This window comes from Anser anser, assembly GCF_964211835.1.
Source record: "Anser anser genome assembly, chromosome: 16".
Classification (NCBI taxonomy): Eukaryota; Metazoa; Chordata; class Aves; order Anseriformes; family Anatidae; genus Anser; species Anser anser.
In genome coordinates, this window is record NC_139737.1 from 7,134,597 (window position 1) to 7,155,162 (window position 20,566).

At 40.8% G+C, this 20,566-nt stretch overlaps 1 long non-coding RNA gene across 1 annotated transcript; it reads right to left on the reverse strand.

Annotated features, from left to right (window-relative positions):
- Nucleotides 1-16,178: 16,178 nt before the first annotated feature.
- LOC310882356 lies at nucleotides 16,179-19,529 on the reverse strand. The gene is made up of 3 exons (XR_014572906.1): nucleotides 18,685-19,529; nucleotides 17,628-17,704; nucleotides 16,179-17,431 (listed from the first exon to the last, which is right to left on the reverse strand). It is a non-coding gene; the product is annotated as an uncharacterized lncRNA (long non-coding RNA).
- Between the last annotated feature and the right edge of the window lie 1,037 nt (nucleotides 19,530-20,566).

Genomic DNA, 20,566 nt, shown 5'->3' on the forward strand with positions numbered 1-20,566 from the left:
GGATCAAAAGAAATGATGTACAGGGAAAAAAAAAAAAAAAAGCCACCCAGCCAGCACTCTGACAGACAGCCTGGTTGTTCCTCAAAGAGCAGAGCTGACAGTTAGCAAAACCACCTTGTCTTTGCCAAGTTAAGCCTCCCTCTGGCTGAATGAATGATGGTGTAACAAAAATTGCACAGTGCTGCGTGAGAATGTCGCTTTTCTGAACCCCATATTGCAATGTGTACGTTATGGAGGGTGCAGTTTGTGCGGCTGAAACCAATGTGACAGCCGGGAACACCGTGCCTGGGAGCCCGGGGTGGGCGGCCTGGAGGAGCACAGCTGCTCTTCTGACTGCTAGAGAGGGCTGGCAGCTCGTGCTGACATGCAGGTCCATGTGGGGACATCTATCCAAGCTGCTATGGCATTAATAATATACACCAAGGCTCTGCTTATAGCATTAGAAACCAATGTTACTCAATTAGAGGCAATGGAACTGTGCCAGTATAAAACAAGTGTTAGCAGAAAGTCAGGATTATTGTTCAATTCGAGGCATATCACAATGCTTTAAAATGTTTTGATTTAACCTTTAAAGACAACCAAAGAGAAGAGGTGTTATCAATTTGAACTGACCTTGACAGTCTAGTAATCTGGCATTTCGAAATCTTTTATTGCTTCTGTATTTTAAATAGCAGGTTCATGCTTACTGGGCTGCTTATTAATTTCACTCTTTAGGTTTAGTGGACCCGAAGATCTACACAAGTGCTGCTGTGAGTAAGGTGTTGACCAACTCCGTATGAACTGTTGTACAAATGTGTGCTGTCTTCTCAATTTCTAAAGGTACAAAAAACACTGATCTGGAAAATTTTGTTCCGGAAGCTTTGTGCATTTTCAGATTCCTAAAGTTTTCAAAGAACTTCATTAATCTGCTACCTCAAAGTAAATGTCCAAAGCAATTTACTTAGGAAATAGGTAATTATCAAACTGCATAGACAATGAATGACCAAGACAGAATTTCACATCAAGGAACATGTCTGGTCTTCTTATTCTCATATCTCAGAAGCGTGAGAAGCAGCATGATGCTTCTGAGATTAATAAATATCTAGGAAACCTTACTTACTGTCATCTGGATACATTCAGCTCGGCTCTTTGTTTCTTTGAAACGCTATGCTCTGTCAAAACTACTTATTCAGAGGACAAGGACAATATTACTTCGCTGCTACCATTTGTTACAGTTACTGCTTAGAGGAAAGTAGATGGGTCATAAAATGAATGGAATTAGTTGGCCTCCCCATTAACTTTCTCAACAAGGAAATGAACTAGGTTTACACATCCAAAAGGAAGTTAATTCTGTTCAGGCTTTAGGCATATTGGTGGGAATGATACAGACCAAGCTGGAGCCAAGTCTGTGCTTTTTTAGGGAGAGCAAACGCCAGTTTTCAGGACTGTCAATCTGGCATTTTTCATATATGTTCTGTTCATTACAAACTGGCTATTCTGTAGCATTTTCTGAGTCATTCTCTACATACAACTTTTCAATGCTCTGATTAAACTGCAGATAATGTGTTCCAGTTTGACTTTTTCCTTACTAGGGAGGCTATTTGTTCTCAAAAACTAGAGGTAGAATTAGTGCCTTTGTCAGTGCTTTAACTGGTGTGGCAAAATAACCCAAGCTTGCAGAAATTGCTTCTAAGAAATGTTGATAGCTAAAGTTTATTTAAAGAATAAATTTTAGGAGGACAATTCAGCACATGATTAATTTTAAATATGTGAAATATCACATTGACCTCTGTGGGACTGCATATGTATGTGTAGGTTTTTAATGTAATTATCACTTTTTATAAAAGGAGGATGCTTAACAATTTCCAGCATGTCATTTGTGGCACAGATATTGAAAATTCATGTAAGGGGTGTAGCTTTAGAAGAAAATGCTGCCTTTTTACTTCAGAGAATTTAAACAAAAGAGCCTATTGAGGTTGAAACTGCAACAGAATCATTAATCTCTTATGTTGGTTGTGTGTGTTATGATAATTTGTGGAATGATATACCATGGAGTGGGCGTCTTTATTCAATTTTTTTGTATGTGTGTCTTTCCATGCATTTCTTGGGAAAAAGAATGAATGTTGCCTTGCGAAACTGAGCATTATAATTACTCACCACAATTTATTCTTTGGGACTTCTAACAGCTTTTGAGCGAATAAAAATCACAGAGAGGTGCTAAATTGTTTTGTCACAGAAACATGTGGCCTGGCCTTCCTGAGGTCTCTGCTCTCGGTATTGTTGGTTCTCCACATTCTTGTGCTGTAGTTCAGGGCTGCAATCACACACAGCTTTCGCCCCTTTCACATTCTGAGGTATAAACCAGGAATAAACCATTTGCTGACACTGAGAAATGTAAGCATGAAACTGGTATCAGCCACAAGAGAATCAGTGCCTGCAAATACTTTGCGCAGAGGTGTAACTGGTGCGGATGGAGGCTGCACTTGGGATGTGGTTGTGTGTTTCGGTGTACAGGTTTCAAGACAACCCAACTCTCTACATGAATGTTACTGTTCACCTCTTTCTTGTTTCTTTATGTGGAAGTGCACTACAACCTCAATCGCTCTCTGGACCCTGTATTCTATATTCCTGTATACTCCTGTGCTAGCAGAGGATGGACTACACTGATTTTCATCTCTTGATCATAGTTTTTTTGATCTCTCTCCTCTCAGCTGTATGATCAGTAGTCTGTGGCTATGAAACAACATAAACAGTAAAACTTAACCTACAGTATTTGGTTCCAGAAGGAAGTTTAGAAATCTTTACATTGTAGGGTTTGGTTGGGACTGAACACTTATGGAGCAATCTTCCTCCTGACAAGGAAAGCAACAATGAGACTTCTTTATGAGACAAAATATTTTTCTCCAAGGGACAATGTCAAAACAAGTGTGGAATGGAATGCATTTTATAATCAGGATGAATTATACTTTGCTTTCTTGGGCATGTTCCTCCCGACAAGTTCTAACTCTTTGCCTTTAATTGTTAAGTGTGTTGAATGAACTCCAGGCACTACGTGCCAGAGAAGAAGGAAAGGCAGCAGAGGCAGCCGCTGGCAGGCAACACAACAAAACAAGGCCATAAAGGGGAAGTCTGAATACGAGAATTACCCCCTAGTCTTCCCAAATTGGTATGCACACACCTGATACTTTACCCTCCGCTATCAACTTAGGTGCCCAGAAACTTGATAGTAAATCAAATAAATCACTATTATAATCTGATTCATCCTGCTATTGAACTGTGTTCCACATAAAATGAAGGAGATAGGAGGGAAGCAGAGGCATGGTGCAGATCTTGCTTACCTTGAACTAAAGGGTATCCTCACTGTCAGATGGGCTTCCAGCAGCACTGGGCTGCTCAAGGTGAAGAAAGGAAAAAATGTTCTCTGCATTTAATGGAAAAAATGGAAGGAAGTATTTTAAAAAATTTTAAAAGCATACACAGACAATATGGGTTACACTTATCTAGACCACAAAAAAAACACAGTTACCATAAAAATCCCTCATTCTCATCTCAGTTACACCAATGGAAATCACAAATAGTTTTGCGTATGAGGTCAATGACTGCATCAAGCTCAGTTTCCCTTGGTTCAGGGCAAAGGTACCCACATATCTGATCAGGGATCAGCCAAGAGCCAGCTCAATCCATGGCCAAAGGCCATCCTCAGTCCTAAAACTGGGAGCTGCTTTGGCGGCTCTCTGGGAACGTCCAGCCACAAACTGCAGATACACACTGCACTTTGTCATCACACGCATTATGTCGAGGGTGCGAAGCGATAGAATTAAATTGATGAAGTGCCATAATACATAGGAGAAGTCCTCAGCTTGAATCCAAATTTTAGTCATTTTGAATGGGACCTGCAGAGCATAAGCAGAAGAAGGAAGACTTTAGGAACAAGACGTTAAGATAGTTTAGCTCATATATGTCATTTACTCATTTCAGGAGATACTAAGTTTTGGTACTCCAGAACAATTGTGTCTTCCTTCTGGCTATAGTTGAAAGTCAGAGCAATGGAAACAAAAAGCTTTAAATATACATTGCTCCCTGTGACACGCAAAAGCATTGTCTCATTTCAATCCAAGTGAAAAGCTTCAAAGCATACTCCACTGGGGGGAAAAAAAAAAAAAGTAAAAGAGGAGAGAGAGAACAAAACAGGAGATGTTCTGTATGCAGTCACTGAACACACTGGTACAAATTTCTCAGTTAAATGGACAACCTGGACATATTATTATACTCTTCTTGGTAGCTTCCACTGTAGCTTCTCCCTTACAATAAGTGTGCAAGATGTTGAAATGCTAGAGAAAGGTGATTTAAATCATTAAAGACTAAACTCTGTAGTATCTTGGGTTTTCTACTGGATGGAGGCAGGTTGTGCAACTTGCAGAGTTGTGAAATCTTCAAATAACTTCAAAGATGACAAAATTAACAGTTACTTTTTTTTTTTTTAATACTTCATATATTAGAATTGTTAATGTTACCTGATCAACAACAGAATACCTTTACTATATTAAACAAAATACTAATTCTGGGTGTTAACTCTAATTTCTAGCTTTGTAAAAATAGAAGTTTTTCTGTTTAAAAATAAAGTTGAAACCAATGTTCTCTTTGAATATTTTTACAGGCAGAAACAAACACGCATTTACTTTAGCATCCCATAAGAGTGTTTCACTGATGACTTTTTTCAAGAAACTCCGTGAACCAAACATTTCACAATAAAGATCAGCCAGTGGATTGCATTGACTTTATAAAGGAAAGAGGTTTTAAGCCCTTCGACCTATGTCTGAAATTTAGCTTTGAAGAATGTAGGCGAATCATTAGAGGAATGGAAATCTGTTAGATAATGCAAATTAATTCTGGGTTGTCATCAAAAAAATCTATCAAAAAGTCAGATTTTAATACTGGTCAAAAGTATACCTCCCAGAAGAGAAGTTTTAGAATAAACATTGAACTTCTACCAAAAAAACAAAATCAAAAAAACAGTAATTTTTGGCCAAGAATGATTTATTCAGTGAAAAGAAGATACTGTTCTAAATAACAAGAATCCAAACATACTTTGTTATTGATGGCAACCAGCTCAATTCAAAACAGTGCACTGTATGAGAGTTCAGTAAACATGATTTGTCCATTGCAAAGCTTGAAAAAGAGAAAGAAATATTAATTAGAATAATAATAACCATATTATTTTCTTGCAACCCCCTTGGGGAAAAAAAAAAAAAAAACAGGAAACTGAAAGATATGTTACTCAAGACTTTTGATGGGAATTCAGCTCCATAAGATATCAGGCGTTTGCTCTTCCTAAAAAAACCTGAATATTTCAAAGTTCATGTTTAAGTACATTTTCTTGAAAGGACTAACAAAGAATGCAGACTGAAGGAAACGCTTGCAGCAAAGTGAAATATAGCTTCATCAGCTTTGCTAACTCTAGAAGCAGTACTGCATCTTTGTGGAGGCTTCTGCTCAGCCTATCTGCCTATTAAATACCTATTTACATGCAGATGGAAAAAGACACTTCAGGGAGACAAAGCACAGCAGTTACAAGAAGAATGAAGGCCACATTCGTAAGGATATTTGTTTTTGAGACCTCTTTATAAATGATGTTGTCATCACTGATTTAGACATCCCATGCCTCCCTAGCATTAACTAGCTGCCAGAGTTACAATGTGCAGCCTCTTCCCCAAATGGAAAGGGCCATAAAAACCATTCACACAAGTTCAGATTAATAGATAGGGGAGCAGTGTGAATTTTGTGTATGTGGTTATTTATCCTGCAATAAAAGCACGGGGAAGGTTGCACCCCAAGAGAACTTACTTTGTGGGTTCACAGACTAATTATGGGTTGTTGTCCTCCACCCCTCCCATGACAATATGTCCTGACCTCTCTCAACCATGAGACTTTGATCCAGACAAAAACTTTTTTGCAGGGTTGGTTTTAGTAGGATCAGAGAACTGCTCTGACTCACCTTTTGGCTGCAAAGTTGCTGGAGTCAACGCTAGGAAAGTGGCATGAACATGTACCTAGGGACTGAGACCATGGAACTTGAGAGGACAATGCCACTCTTTTTTAGCAGTAGCATAGCTTTGTGTAAGTCAAAGGAAAGAGGTAACTGTGGCTTTATGCACAGAAGGACTCAGGGATTGATTTTCCAGATGACACTTAAGAGAAAGATGGATGCTGGGCCACTAAATTTGAGATGCAGATCCTCAGGTTCTTAAATACTTAGGTGAAATGAAAGCATCTAAAACCAAGATGACTTTTTTTTTCCCTAAATAACAAAGTTTCACTTTGAATACATGAGAATCTCCAGGAACTTGCCCTATGTTTTGAACAAATCACAAAAGAACTAATTGCAAAAGGTGTCCTTGTTGCTGAACCATGGCAAAACAAAATTCCAACAAAGAGGCACACTCAGAGCTAAGTCTGGCAGCTAATGCATGGGAAGATGTGCTTGAGGCCATTTTCCAGGAAGCAAAGTATCTTGAAATAGAGTTGATTCATAACTCTTGCAAGGTTTCTCTTGCCCAAAGGCAGGATTGAAAGAGAAACCAGATCGGCTCATTGCTTGGGGAATCAAAGAGCCAGTTGTGAGCCAACAGTGTGCAGACACTTACCTTTCACTGCGGGGCAGGAAAGTTTTATTTATGTGTAGATGCAAATGAATGTAATAAATATTTAAAAATAGCATATTATACTACCTGCAGGTGGAGATGTTGCAGGGGGGATACGGCTGATACCAAATATTTTATCTGTGCTTTGATCCAACAGGGTTCTGGCAGATGCCCTTAGAGAAGCAGAGCACACATTTTTCTGCATACTCAACAGCCCCTCGGGAAGCTACTGCTTCCTCCTGGCCCTGCCTGGGCTGTGTTTGGTGCCCAGTGCTTCAATGGAAAAAACAACAGATTTTTGAGGGCATGGAAAGTATTGGGATAGATGTAGAAGTCATTGGGATCCATGAAAAAACAATAGAAGGAGCAACGGGCAGTTCTGGGGAAAAATGGATCTCCTGGGCAAATAAACAAAGGCGTGAATTCTGCGTAATGGAAATAACATGCTCATAAGGGAAGTTAAAGCAGAGGGTGTTCAGGCAGATCACACGGCAATCGCTAACACGCCTGTCTCAACAGAGTGAGATCGTGTACAAGAATTATGGGGATTATGAAAGGGAATGGGAACTGTGTTTGGCTGCCCCAGCCAGCAGCCTGAGCGATCCTGTTGGGGCACAGCCCGGGAGCGGGGCAGCATCCACCCAGCTCCCACGGTTCCTGCAGCTCCCACGGTTCCTGCAGCTCCTGCAGCTCCCAGCCACGCACCCAGCAGTGTCACAACAGGGGACGTGGCTCAGGAGCTGGGACATGCAGGACACAAATGCACAGGGACGTGCTTGTATGGGGATAACAAAATGCGCCATCTGAAGCACCTGCATCTCTCTCTTCCCTCTCCTTCCCTAAAGGTCTCTCAGCATGCTCAAAATTTCACAACAGTGGCCATGCAACCCCATAAAGCCACGTGCCTGATGCTGTCCATGCTCACACTCATTCACTTGCTATCCTTCTTGCTAGGGCTACGTCGTACTTCTGCGTGAGGTATGCTGGAGCTGACAGCTCCTTGCCTTTACACCTCGCTGGCAGGGCTGGTGATTTGTATTGCAACTCAGGGAGAATGGGAATCAGGCTTGCTATTTATTTATTTATTTATTGAAAAATCTTTAAATTTGAAATCATCTTGCATTTAGAGAATGAAATGAAATGAAATGAAATGAAATGAAATGAAATGAAATGAAATGAAATGAAATGAAATGAAAGATTTTCTTTGCAAAATCAAGTTTCAGAGAGAGAAAATACTTCAGGATGAATACAAATATTACGGTTTGAGAAAGGAAATCTTTTAGAAAACTTAGGATTGTTTTTAAGAAACAGCAGCGCTATTACAGGAAATTATGCCTGGACAAAGTTTTTTTTCTTTCAGTCAGGCTCCTAACTGGTGGGTTTTGACATTATTATGTCAACAGCTCTTCATTTTCATTTTGAAGGGATATTTCATGGAAACTGGCTAAATCTTCTGGCATGTTTTGATTTTAAAAAGAGCTTCATCCAAACATTTTCAGTCTCACTGTCGCCGGGCACAATTCGGCAACATTAGATTGGGTAAAAACCTTGAATAAATTTGCTCTGAATATCAAGTGTCCAAGAAACCCTCATGTCTGCTTTTAGAACACACCTTTCCCCCAAAGAATTTTAGGTCTTTGCAAGCTGTACAGTACACACTCTTTTTCTCCTTCATTAGTGATTGGGACATAAGTGACAGCCATGAAAATTATACTTTTGGTGATTTAACTATTGATACTGCATGTGTGGAAAGAGCAGATACTTTTTACAGCTCCATGGATATGTTCTTGGTTTATTTAGTTCCTTCCACACCAACTTACTATTGACTGGATAACAAGACTGCCTTCTGAAGCTTTGTTCTGTTCATATGGTTCAGAAGACCCGGGTGAAACAGTCTGAAAATTTATTAACAGTGCTTGCAGACGTATGCAAAGCTCTGCACAAACCTATTTGAGTTATGAGGAAAAAGATAATAATAAAATAAAAATCATTCACTGATCTGAGTAAGGGTATTCATCAGACAACCTTACACTGGGCTTCTGTCAAGGGTTGCACTTTACTTTGGCGTGTGGCTACCACTTGCTTCTTCAGAAATATTGCTCCCTCTCCTACATGCTCTTGTCTTAGGCTGTGCTTATCGAACTGGCTGGGTTATTTCTGGTTGTGAATCCAGAACTGGGGCTTTGCTCGTATGGTTCCTGGCACTGAGGGTCATACTTTAACCAGGCAGTGTCATTCATGGGGAAAACCTGGCCTCTTAACTGCTGCTGAGAAGTAAGATACTTCTGCCCCAGAGTATCATCCTCTCTTTTCATGTTGCACCTTCCGCGTTTTACCTTGTGTGACTGGATAGAAATCGAGGTTCAATCAGTCCTCACCCCTGGTGCTTACCTGTCAGACGCCCCCTCCCTTTTGCTCCTGGATAATCCCCATGTGCCTGTTCCACCCAACTGCCCACTTTCTGGCATTCCCTCAGCTGCTTTTTCAGCCTGCACTGTATCTTCCTTTAGGCAAGCTGAGCAAAACCAGGCAGAGCAGCAGGGGTAACATGTTCTGCCCATGTCCGTGACTGGACTATTAAATTATGACCAGAATGCTTGTTCTAGTACAGGTATTGCCCAAGAAACTTGGTGTTAGAGGGTGTCTGAAGGAATATGAACCCCTTACCATTCACGAGTGACATCCAGCAGCTGAGATGCAAAAAAAGGGAATGCGCCACACAATATCTCTTCGATCTTCCTCAAGGAGAAGAAAAATTAGCAAAATGTGTCTAGACAAAGCAATGATTCATAATCTCTGCAATACCTTGCAACTGCTGCTGTTGGGGGAAGATGGGGTACAGCCAGCATGACTCCGTCCTTCCAGGCCCTTTCTGCTGTTTGTTTTGGACACCGCTTCTTCCTCTAGAAAGGCATGGAGAAAAATTCATCAAGAATGGATCCAGAGATCTGGAGCAGCTCTTATGCCAAATATTTGTGCTGTTCGGCACATCCCAGCTACATCCCAGGAGATGTAGCTCCTTCGTTCACTGTTAAGCTCTGAAAGTTCAGGTGAAAAAGAAACAGCTGTATGAGAACTAGTACTAATATAACCTCTTAGTCATTAGATTTGGGCCCCGTTTTTGACTGAATTTTAAGAGAATGGAGACATGACTCCACATTTAAGTATTCCCACTGAGATGAAATACCTTTGGATGGTCTACAACTGAATGAACACAGAAGGTGCTGTAGTGGCATTAATTACTGGGTGAGAGGCTATCTATCATGGATTCTTATTTACAGGAGATAAAGGCTGCTGACTGGAAAGCCAGCCAAGGACCTGTGCATCTCGGCTGCATGGAAAAGTTATTTAAACTTTCTAAAATACTCTCTTTTCAATGTATTTTTAATTTTGAGCTTATCTGAATGTCTCTAGTGATACAGATGACAGCTCCTTTATATTTCCCATGTGATAAGGCAAGGTTGGATGAGTTAAGGTGATGTACATTTCCTCTCCAGGAAAAAAAATCCCTCCACATCCATTAAGACTTCTTCACTAAACTGGTTTGACTTGTGTTAAATGTTTTCCTAAAATAACCTGTGACACTGCTTAGTGTCACCTGCTGAATTCTTTTGTCCTAAGAGGCTTATTTCAAAACTCATTTGCTGAGTGAGTCTACTTCACAGCCAAATGTGAAGGAAGGCCTGAAGTAAGATGTATCTGGGAATGCCATCTCTAAAGCTTTTTCTGCAACTGCTTTGAGCTCCAGCTGGAGGAAGGACTTCCCTCATGTCAGCAATTTACTACCTCGTCGTGCTTTGCTAATTGGCTTGAGTGCTTTATTGCAATTTCTCTTTCATTTATCTGATGTTATTTTCTCTGTGCTTGTGGTTGACTGTTTTTCAGACATGTAGAACAATATTTTGCTTAGTGTTTGTATACTGCCGGGTTCAGTCTTGTCTTTTTGAATGCTGAAAATATCTGTTGACTTTCTTGTGAGTTTGGAAGTGTCCAGAAAATGTTGGTTTGAGTCTTAAGTGGAATATACTTTGGACCAGCTATTTCGTCAGCTACATCAGCACATACCAAACCAGGGATTACTGCAGTCACAGCATTAATACTGGCAGCTTCATAACATTGAAACGGAAATATTATTCTTTGTTGTTGGTGGTGTTTTGTTTTTTTTTGTTTTGTTTTGTTTTTCTTTAGAATTGACTTAACAGGTGCTTTGTATTCACTTTGACTGTACTTAATAAAATATATTAAAACACTCTTGAACATCATTTCAGCCTATAGGCTGAAAAGTAGAAAAACAACAACAACAACAACAACAAAAACTTAGATATTTATTATTATTTTGGATGTACTACCAAAAGAGAGATTAAAAATAAGGTAGGTGATGTTCACCTGCGTTGTTAACACCATATTTATTGTATAGCTTCCAAGGAACTAGCAAATGAGTATCAGGGATCAGTGCCTCCAGGGTTCACAGAGTTAGTATAGTATGTGTTTTTTACTAAATAAATTAAAGTTTTATCAGGATTGGACTTTTGTGTATCTATTTTTGGCTTCCTTCAGTTGAAAAATGCACCGGCTGAACTTGCTCTCCTGACCTCTTGCTGGTGCTTTACTATTAATAGAAAAAGCGTTAAAAAGTAACCCGTCTCACGGTGCGCGATAATACATTCATGCTTCTTTGTGCTCTGCTCCTGTGAACTTTATGACTTGACATCCACTCACAAAACAAGGAGGGCCCTGCCAGGATGCCCAGGCAGGAAGGAAGGTCCTCCAGGTGCCAAACCTGCCCTGGATGGTGGTGGCCCATCCACCAAGGCCAGGATAGTCAGGACCGTGGGGCCAAACAGCCACAGGGATGTTGTTGTAGGACACTGGCGTGGGGTTGCGGGGACGAGGACACCCCACTGGGGACATGGGGACAGGTGCCTTCACCAGGGCACACCTCAGCAGCCCTCTGCAGGTGGATGCAAGCTCACAAGTCTGCTGTGATTTTTTCCTCGACTCCTTAATATTGCTCTGTTAGGGGTTTGCTTGAGTCTGAAGAGTTGGACCAGGTCATGACAAGAGGAGATAAAAGGTCCAGATGACTCCCAGACACCTTGTTGCACAAAGATAATGTGGGCTGTGTGTGTAAACCAAAAATGCATAAACCAAACCGTGCAGCAGCTGGGGGTCAGGGTGGGTAACCAGCCATCTCACTGTAGCCATCTCACCTCATAAGAAAGGAGAAAAAATAGTAGAAAAAAACAGGCCGGGAAAGCTGCATTTTCTTCAGAGATACACATGACACTCTCATGTCTAATGGTATTTTTACTTGGAAAGTTAAGGAAGAAAGACAAATGCAGTGTTTGCTACTCTGTTCCAAGAATAATATTTGAACTAATTCAGCCACTTTGATCATCTGACTGCACGTTATGCTTATTTGTAAAAAATACCAACATCTTTCTAGGCCCATGCGGATTTCCCCTCCTTTTGATCTCTCTACACCCCCAGTTTTCCTGTAAGGCTAGGAGGATTAATCCATATTTATGTTCACATAAGAAATAAAGTATCTTTTGTTTTTATTTTTTTTCAAACTGGACAGGATAAGACACCAATAATAAAAACACAGAATGACTTGTTGCTCTTCCCTGCACTGACAAGTCACACATTCTTTCTCACGGGCACTCTCGGAGCAAGGTTTCCACCAGCTCTTATCAGCCAGAGCACACAGATACCATGACTTGGGTAAAGGTGAAAAGGCCAAAAGAGTGGGAGCGCACTTTTGGGGTGCCTGGGCCTCTGGGTTAGGCTGACTTTCCCTTGCTAGTTTGTAGGGGCTCCTCCAGTTCTGCTGAATTAAGGAGTGGATCTAGCCCTCACCCAGAGGGCTGACGGACAACAAGACAGGAGCAGAGGGAACCAGACCGGTGCACCATGGCATGTGACACAAGCAGATCACGCTGAGGTGTGCAGTCCTGGTGCTAAAACCCCTCAGCCTCTGGATGAGGACCGGGAGCCCCTCAGTCTTCCCAGCCCCTGCCCCAGCCAGCCCAAAGGACCCCGACTCCCAGTGGGAAAGTCAGCATAAGTTATTTATTAGTGGTGTGTGAAAAGAAGGAATGTAGCTACGTGATGTTCTTTGACAAGTGTTTTTTAGTCATTTTCTCTGTTGTCCATGTACGGTTTAGTTGATGGTTTATTATTTAAAAGAGCTGATCAAGTACAAGGAAATATGTGTGGTTGTTGCCACCAGCCCCAGCAGGAGGAAGCTAGAGTTACTATATTTGATCCACAAGATTCTTTACATTTAATTTTGTTTAAAGCTTATGTCTCCATTCTGAGTATACCTTCATCTTATGGTGATATACACACTCCCAGATATATAACATTATTTTCCTACTTTTGATGGTAAAGGGGATATGGCTAGCTGTGCTGGAAATGATCATCTCTATTTTTTTTCTTATCTCCCACAGGCATTTCTTCCTGAATCCCCTATAATTTCACTTTCTATTTTCTGCTACAACTGATTTTGTCAAGCTTCTTTTTTTTCCTCTCTCTCCCTCCTTCTTTCTCTGTCTTACAGCCAAAGCAGAAGCCTCCTAAATCCCACACACTAAGCCCTGGGTATGTCTTTACATTTTCAATTGTTCTCCCTGCTGCCCATTTTCTCTCTGTGTTGCACACAGGTTTCCAAGCCCAGATTTGTTGCAGCCAAAAAAAACTTTGGGTAGTCAGCAGTGTGGAAATTTTGATTTGTGTTTTTCTTTAATTTTCTTGGGCAACTAGCTAGAAAAAGCTAGTAGAAACTGACTACCAGCTCATACAAACTTATTGCAAAAGTTTGTCCCTCCTCCTTACCAGCAGTGAGCTGAGTGATCTGAACTGGGATATTCAGAGATCGATGAGAGACTTTACTGGGATTATCAAGTTTACTTATGAGTAAGAGCATTGCCCTTGCTTTTAGCAGTCCTTGATCTAAAGAAAAAGAGTTTGCCTCTCAACCTTTATCTCATATTAGACAATATCGAGGTGGAAAAAAATTTAAAAAAAAGAAAAAACATTGGAATTTGAGGTCTCAGAAACCCTGTGCTAGCTCCTTGGTTGTGTTACAGCCCGTTTTACCAGCTGGGCAGCCCATAAAATTAACTAGCTGCCCCAGAAAGTACACAAGAAATATTTATATTTTATCAGGATGTGGCTTCTCTTAACAAACAAGCAAAACGTTTCGGCAGAATTCTGTTACAACCAGTCTCAAGCTTTAGGTATGCAGCTCAGCCTACAACTCCAGGCAGTATCTGGACCATCGAGACGCTTACAAGAGTGCCCAGCCCAGGTTTGGAAACACCTTTCCTTGGGGGCAGTGGGCTGCAGGCAGGCTCTGAGGCGCTCCTCACCCCTCTTCCCAGCCCTGCCTTAGGAATTTGCTGAGCGAACTGACGGCACAGACACGGCGAACACAGTGCTTCCAGGAAAGCATCAAGTTTTCGGAAAACACAAAATGCCGTCTTGTTTGTAATAAACACGGCAAACCTAGCTCACACCGGGCCTGCTGTGGGTGTGCAGAACAAATACACAGCACGAATCTCTTACATGATAAGGAAGAGGCCAAAGAGTGCAGCTTATCCCAACGCTGAAGTGAGTACGTGACCCACTCTGCCCTGCCAGAGAAAACGGTCACTTCTGCTCGAAGTAAAAAACACCCCTGGGTTTTTCCTGTGAGCTTTGACACCAGGCATCAGTTACATGAAAACTGTTACTTTTTTTCCCATTTTTTAAATTTTAATTGGAAATTTGGAAAATAATGTTTATACTAGAGGTGTGGCTTTTTTTTTTTTTTTTTCCCCCAAAGTGGCCCTGAACTGTGTAAACTTTCAGGTTAAGTGCTCAATTAAAAGGTCAAATTATCCAAATAGAAAACTGAAGTGTCAGGCAATAATTGTCTACTGGACTCCGTTACCTGAAGAGTTCATTGCACACTGACCTAGTTTAAATATTATATAAACTAATGGTACGCTTGGTACTTCCTACCAGTTATTTATAACTCAAAAGAAACAGAGCTGGATAAATATCAAGATCATTCTTTGGAAGTGTTTTCATATGAAATTGCAGAGTCCACAAATACAATAAAGATAGTCTTAGAATTCCCAGACTGATTTAAAAAAATAAAAAAAATAAAATTAGTCCCTATGTCTCACCAGCATAACAAAGACTTGCATTTATATGACACTATATTTAAGCTATTACTAATACTTGCTAAATAAGTTTCCTGTTTTACAAACCACCTCCAGGTCTCAGCTCTGTGCCCGTACCTTCCCTATCTTGTACCTCTTATGACTCAGGATTTCAAGCTCATTTTTTACTTTTGACCAAAACCTCAGCTTCTGTTTATACTAGCTCTGTCTTTGGCAAACCAACAGGAATAGTGATGTGTGATAATCATATCCACTGCAGTTCCAGTGTCATTTGTAAAATGAATTTAGTTGAATGGTACTTAACCAAGCTCTTGTTTTGTATTTGCTGTTCAAAAGAAAAAGCTAAGAAAGTTTTCAGTGGCTAGCTGCAACATCCAATGGCTTTCTGGCTATGTTCAGAAAAAGTTGTTTTAACTCATTTACAGAATGAAGAAGGAAATTTGCTTGAAAGCATTCTTATTATTCTGAATAAATGTCTCTTCTGTGGAACTAGTAATTTTTCTTGGCTACATCTAAACTGCAGGGCAGGACTGACAACTTCATTTGCCTGGAACATCCTATGGCTCCTTTCTGTACCATGCCTCAAGAAAACCATTAGCAGGGTGAAAAGAGTTGTGCATGGGTTTCATTCTGACCTGGACCTGTATCTAAGCTGGGGCCATTCCTTCATTTGAGCATGAATCTGAGGGTCAGAGCTGTGCACACCATCACCCACAAAACACAACGATATTTCTGTAAGGTTCATTATCGATCTTCATGGACAGTAATGGTGGTTTGCAAAACATTAAAATTGGTGTGCTCCTTTCTGTTGGGTTCAAGCATTTCTAGATGAGGCCAGAAATGATTCTGTCTTTTGCACTCAGCAACCCTGGCAGTGCCCTATGGTACACAGCTCCCCTTTCTCTTCTTACTTGTGTGTCCCCTCTGGCTGAAGTCACATGCTAACTGCAAAAACATTAACCACTATGTCCTCTTTAAACCCAACCCACTATCAGCAGCAGGGAGGCCACAGCCTGGTGTTTTCTGGAAGATGTGGCTTATTTCTGATAAGAGCTATCTAATCACTTTGCAAAGTTGCAAAGAGATAGTAGGGACAAAAAAAAAAAGCCAAATATGTATCACCTCTCTTTCTTTTAGGAATCTTGGACACTGTAAGCACCCGTCTTCTAAATACAATGATGAATTGGCTTCCTGAGTCATCAGTTGGATTTGTTGTGAGACCTGAGTGAGTTAGCACTGACATATGAGTCACATTAAATCATTAACCCCACCTGAAAATGTCAGCATGGACTCTCTGACCCCCCCGGGGAACAACTTTAATAGCACAAAAACTTGATCTGAAAAAGTTAACTTTAGGATGAGACTAGTTTGGACCAAGCACATCGAGTCGTGGGGCTTGGGAGACAATCTGAGCCACGTCATAGTGTATGCATGTCCATGGCTGGGCAGGAGGAGGTAGAGTCATCTTCAGAAAGTTTCTCTTGCCTCAACTGAATGTTTTTGTTCAAAATTAAAAATAAAAAATAAAATAATAAAGTTAAAATAGGAAATAATTTGGCTGTCCAAGGAGGTGATGATAACAACTAGCACATTCATGTCCTGTCTATTCTATGCTAAAGAGAGAAAACTGCTAGCAGTCAGTTAAATAAATGTGTACGTTATTCTTAATTAACCAACTGTGAAATAAAACACTTAGCTTTTTCTTGGTTTTAGTTGTATTTCTTTATTTTAAAGGCAATTAAAAAGATAACATATTACCTAACAATGGACTACCTGATTTTTTAAGGATATATGTGTATGGCCCTGTCTTGATGACACCTACATGTTATTTTCACAGCTGCAACCTATGGATTTATTTCAGAAACTAAGAAACAAACCTAGCCATGAATTTGTCAGTGGCATGAACAGCTCTTTTACAACCACACTCTCAATTCAGTCACCACAGTTTGTCTATTTTAATAACACAAGGGAAACAGCATGTACTGTAACAGCATGAACACACGCACACACAAAAAAAGGAAAAAAAAAAGAGAGTGCTTTAAAAGACAAGTATTTTTCAGGGACTGTCAGTTAAATAGTAGGGATGTCACTTCCAGTAGGAGTTGCACAAACATGCACATACATGTGCAATTAATCAGACAAGCCCATAGTTTGTTGAAAGCAAAAGAAAGCAGATAGAAAATTCCCTTGCAGAAGGAAGTGCCTGCAAGTTTTAAGTACCTGTGCATAGGTACTAAAAAGCAGGTACTATAAAACCAGGCACAGGTACTGTAAAGCACAAAGCTGAATGAGAATACCCCATTTCTAGGCACAGAAATGTTCAGAAACCTAAAAATGAGGTTGATTACCTTGTGAGACTTCCTGGCAATGGAAGTTGCAGGACACAGATGTCCAAAACAGTTGTTTAAAGTACATCCTCAGCCTCAACCTCTTGCTGACACTCAGGTTTGAGGACAGATTAAGCAAACTTCGTTTCAGACTGTGCTATACCAGTTGCCAAATGAATTGAGATCACACTGCAGAGCAACCTTTGCCAAATTCCCAGACAGTCCAAATCTGTGTTTTCAATAATCTTAGGTCTGACATTTCCAGTGGCCTTCAGCTTGGCATCAAGGACAGCATATGGCTGAAAGGTGGTTTCTGTTGGGGAAATTATGCAAATCTTACTGGCTTGGAAAAAATCTGGTGGTTTTAACAGGACTTGACTTGAGGTCTTGAGTTCTTTCTAATCAAAAATTCATAAACTGACTCAAAAACTATTACGCAAAGATAAACAGAGTGGACAGCTTTGAACCAGACTAAACAGGTTTGGAAAGACAAACTTCCAAAGTCATACCTGCAGGATGAGTTGAGAAGGCCAGAAGTCCACATGCTCAGATTGTAATCACTTTAATGTCCCCCAGGAACCTGAACCTGGATTGGAAGAAAATATTAAATAATGGACAAGATTGAAGCTTTTTGGAAAAATGGAACTTTTTGGTGGATACAGTACTCTCATTTGGTAGAATTATGATTCCAGAAAATGGCTTGTTGTTAGGAATATTCTTCTTTACTATGGTTACCTAGATCCTACCTAAATTATTGATCAGACCATGGACCTATTGGAACTACTCTTCCAGATGAGACCTTTGGTTGGTCACTGATCTTGCTGACTCCAGGAATGATCTTCAAAGCAAACAGGAGAAAGATGGTTTTAGCTAGGTACCAAATACTCTGTTCCTTATTAAGGTCTCTTAATCACTGTTAAGAGAATATCTTAAATCCTAAAATGTTTTATTTAACACTATTTTAAAAGAACACCAGCAATGACTATTGTTATTCTGTTTTGGTGGTTTTCTTTTTTATGTTGTTTTGTTTTGTTTGTTTGTTTTTATGTGCAGCCAATCTCCTTCAAAAATTTCTGAAATGTTAGCTTTGCGTGTGCTGTGGTCCAACCTATGCTCTTCACCAACACACTGGCATTTAAAAAAATAAAATAAAAATAAAAAAGAGAGATGCCTGGTCTAAAAGTGCAAGGTGCAAAGGCTTGAAAGGACAGGTGTGGCAGGGGGAACAGAATTTACCAAACTTATACAGCTTATCAGGGGTATAAAAGAGGCAAATGACGACTCAGCTATGTATATCTGAAGCATTGCTCTAATGATTAAATCCAAAAAAAAACCCAAAAAAAACAAGTCCATAAGAAACATTAGCTGTGATGGGCTACCCTGTGACATGTGTAGCTGACCTTTCTAATCAGATCAGTGGGGAAAGTGAAATGCAAACCAGCAGCAGCGTTCAAAACACACCCCAATGAGTCACTGTTACAGCAGGCAGCATCAATGAGAAATGCTGACTGCCACTTTTCCATGCCTTCCCCAGATATTGCTTCCTTAACAGTGCCCTTCACACACCTCTCTTACGCTGCTGAATGTGTTCTTCTGAACAGCTCCTTCCTGCGGCTCTCACCAGCTCCCTGAGGAGCCAGCAGTGCCAGCAGCAGCTCCAATGAGAGCTTGGGCACCTGGGAATCCTCATTTGTAATCCGGAGACCGAGATCAGTCCAGCTGCCTACATCAGGCAGCTGTAAGGAGCAAGGCACATATTTTCTCAATTCCATTTGCAGAATTTGCAGTAGCAGCACTTACTAAAGGCTTTGCCAGACAACAGGCTCCCATTGATTTAGGGCATTCTTTCTGTAAATATGAGCGACTGTGACAGTTATGTGGCTGTCATCACGGCAGTGGTAATAGAGAATGACATTTTGTCTGTCTCTCCCTCAGATGTTTAGGTCTTGTGCTGCCACATGTGGGCTCAGTCATTCAGTCAACACAAAGGTTACATGGCATATGTCTATTGAGTGTGTGTCTAGCCAAAAATATATCTTATGCTCAATGAGGATGGGCAATTTGTTTTCAGCAGGTAATTCTTTCATTTGGAATGTAGAGCTGGAGGAAGATTGTTCTTTGATGTGGATGAAGCTACTTATGTCCTGTGAACAACTGCAGCAGGACAAAAAGTAGAGAAAAGTATTCCAATAAATTCAAAAGTTTTCTTTTTCTTCTCTCTCTCCCTCTCTCTCTTTTTTTTTTTTTTTTTTCCTTCTTCTTAATGAGTTCAACATGGGCTATGTAATGCATAGTTTCTGGTCAAATAAAATCTTCCAGATGACCTAGCTCATTTGAGGATTTCTTTTTCACTTTTTTTGAGAAGTATTTTCGTTTTGAGTCATCCCTGAGTAATTTATCACTCAATGAACTGGAATGCTCATTACTTACATGGCTTTGGTTTAATACTTCTCTCTTTCACGCTGGAGGCCGGAGCAGACACTTTGCTGTTAACCTTACTTTGACTAAAACTCGGTCACAGCACTTGCGGAGATGCGCAAGGACGCAGACAGGGAAACTCAACATTAGCATTTGCAACCCAGAGCATCACCCCCAGCTGTGCCTCTGCCCTTTGAGGAACTTCGTCCCAGGCGGTTACGCAGCAGAAAAGCTGCGATCCAAAGCAGATCCCGGACCAACACCTCCCTGCCGGATGCTGCAGCTGAGATGCCGGGGGCCGCCCGGTCGCTGCCTGCCGGGGGCCGAGGGCTCCGCTCCCGGCGCTCGGAGGCTGCCCCCTGCCGGGGGAGGGACCGCAGGCACCGCCCCGTGCCGGGGGGGAAGGGATGGGCTGGGGGAATTCACCCCGCTTTTACATTTCAGAACGGCTACGGTTTGGAAATTGTGGTTCATTTCATTTCATTTCTTTATTTTATTTAATTTTTTTTTAATTATTTATTGCTTTGTTTCATACAAATGTGCCATCATCTGCCAAATCAAGAAATAAGAAAAAGAAACAAAAAACACTACTACAAAAGACATGTTGGTAATTTAATACGTTGATAGATTCTCAACAAAATCTATGAGGTATATTAATTTCTATCCATGAATGAATTACCCCAGTAGCAGTAACAGCCTGATCTCTGACAATAACTTGTTACTCTATATAATGAATAAAGTCCAGTGTCTCTTTTTCAAAAACTGTTATTAGGAGAAGTTACAGTTTGCAATGTCTTTCCTGCAGATCACAGTTCTGAACTTGCATCCCCCCGCACTACGTGCCATACAAACACCAGCCCCCAGGGTTTCCTACCCCGTGCCATGTAAGACTGAAGAGAAGGATAAGGCAGAGAGGAATAAAAGGTGCAAAGCAGGCAATAGGCCTCTTTTAATCGTAAAAGGAGGTGCAAAAGGTTATCACTTCCCCAAGTAAATATTCCTACTGGCAGCTGGAGATATACAGGTGTTT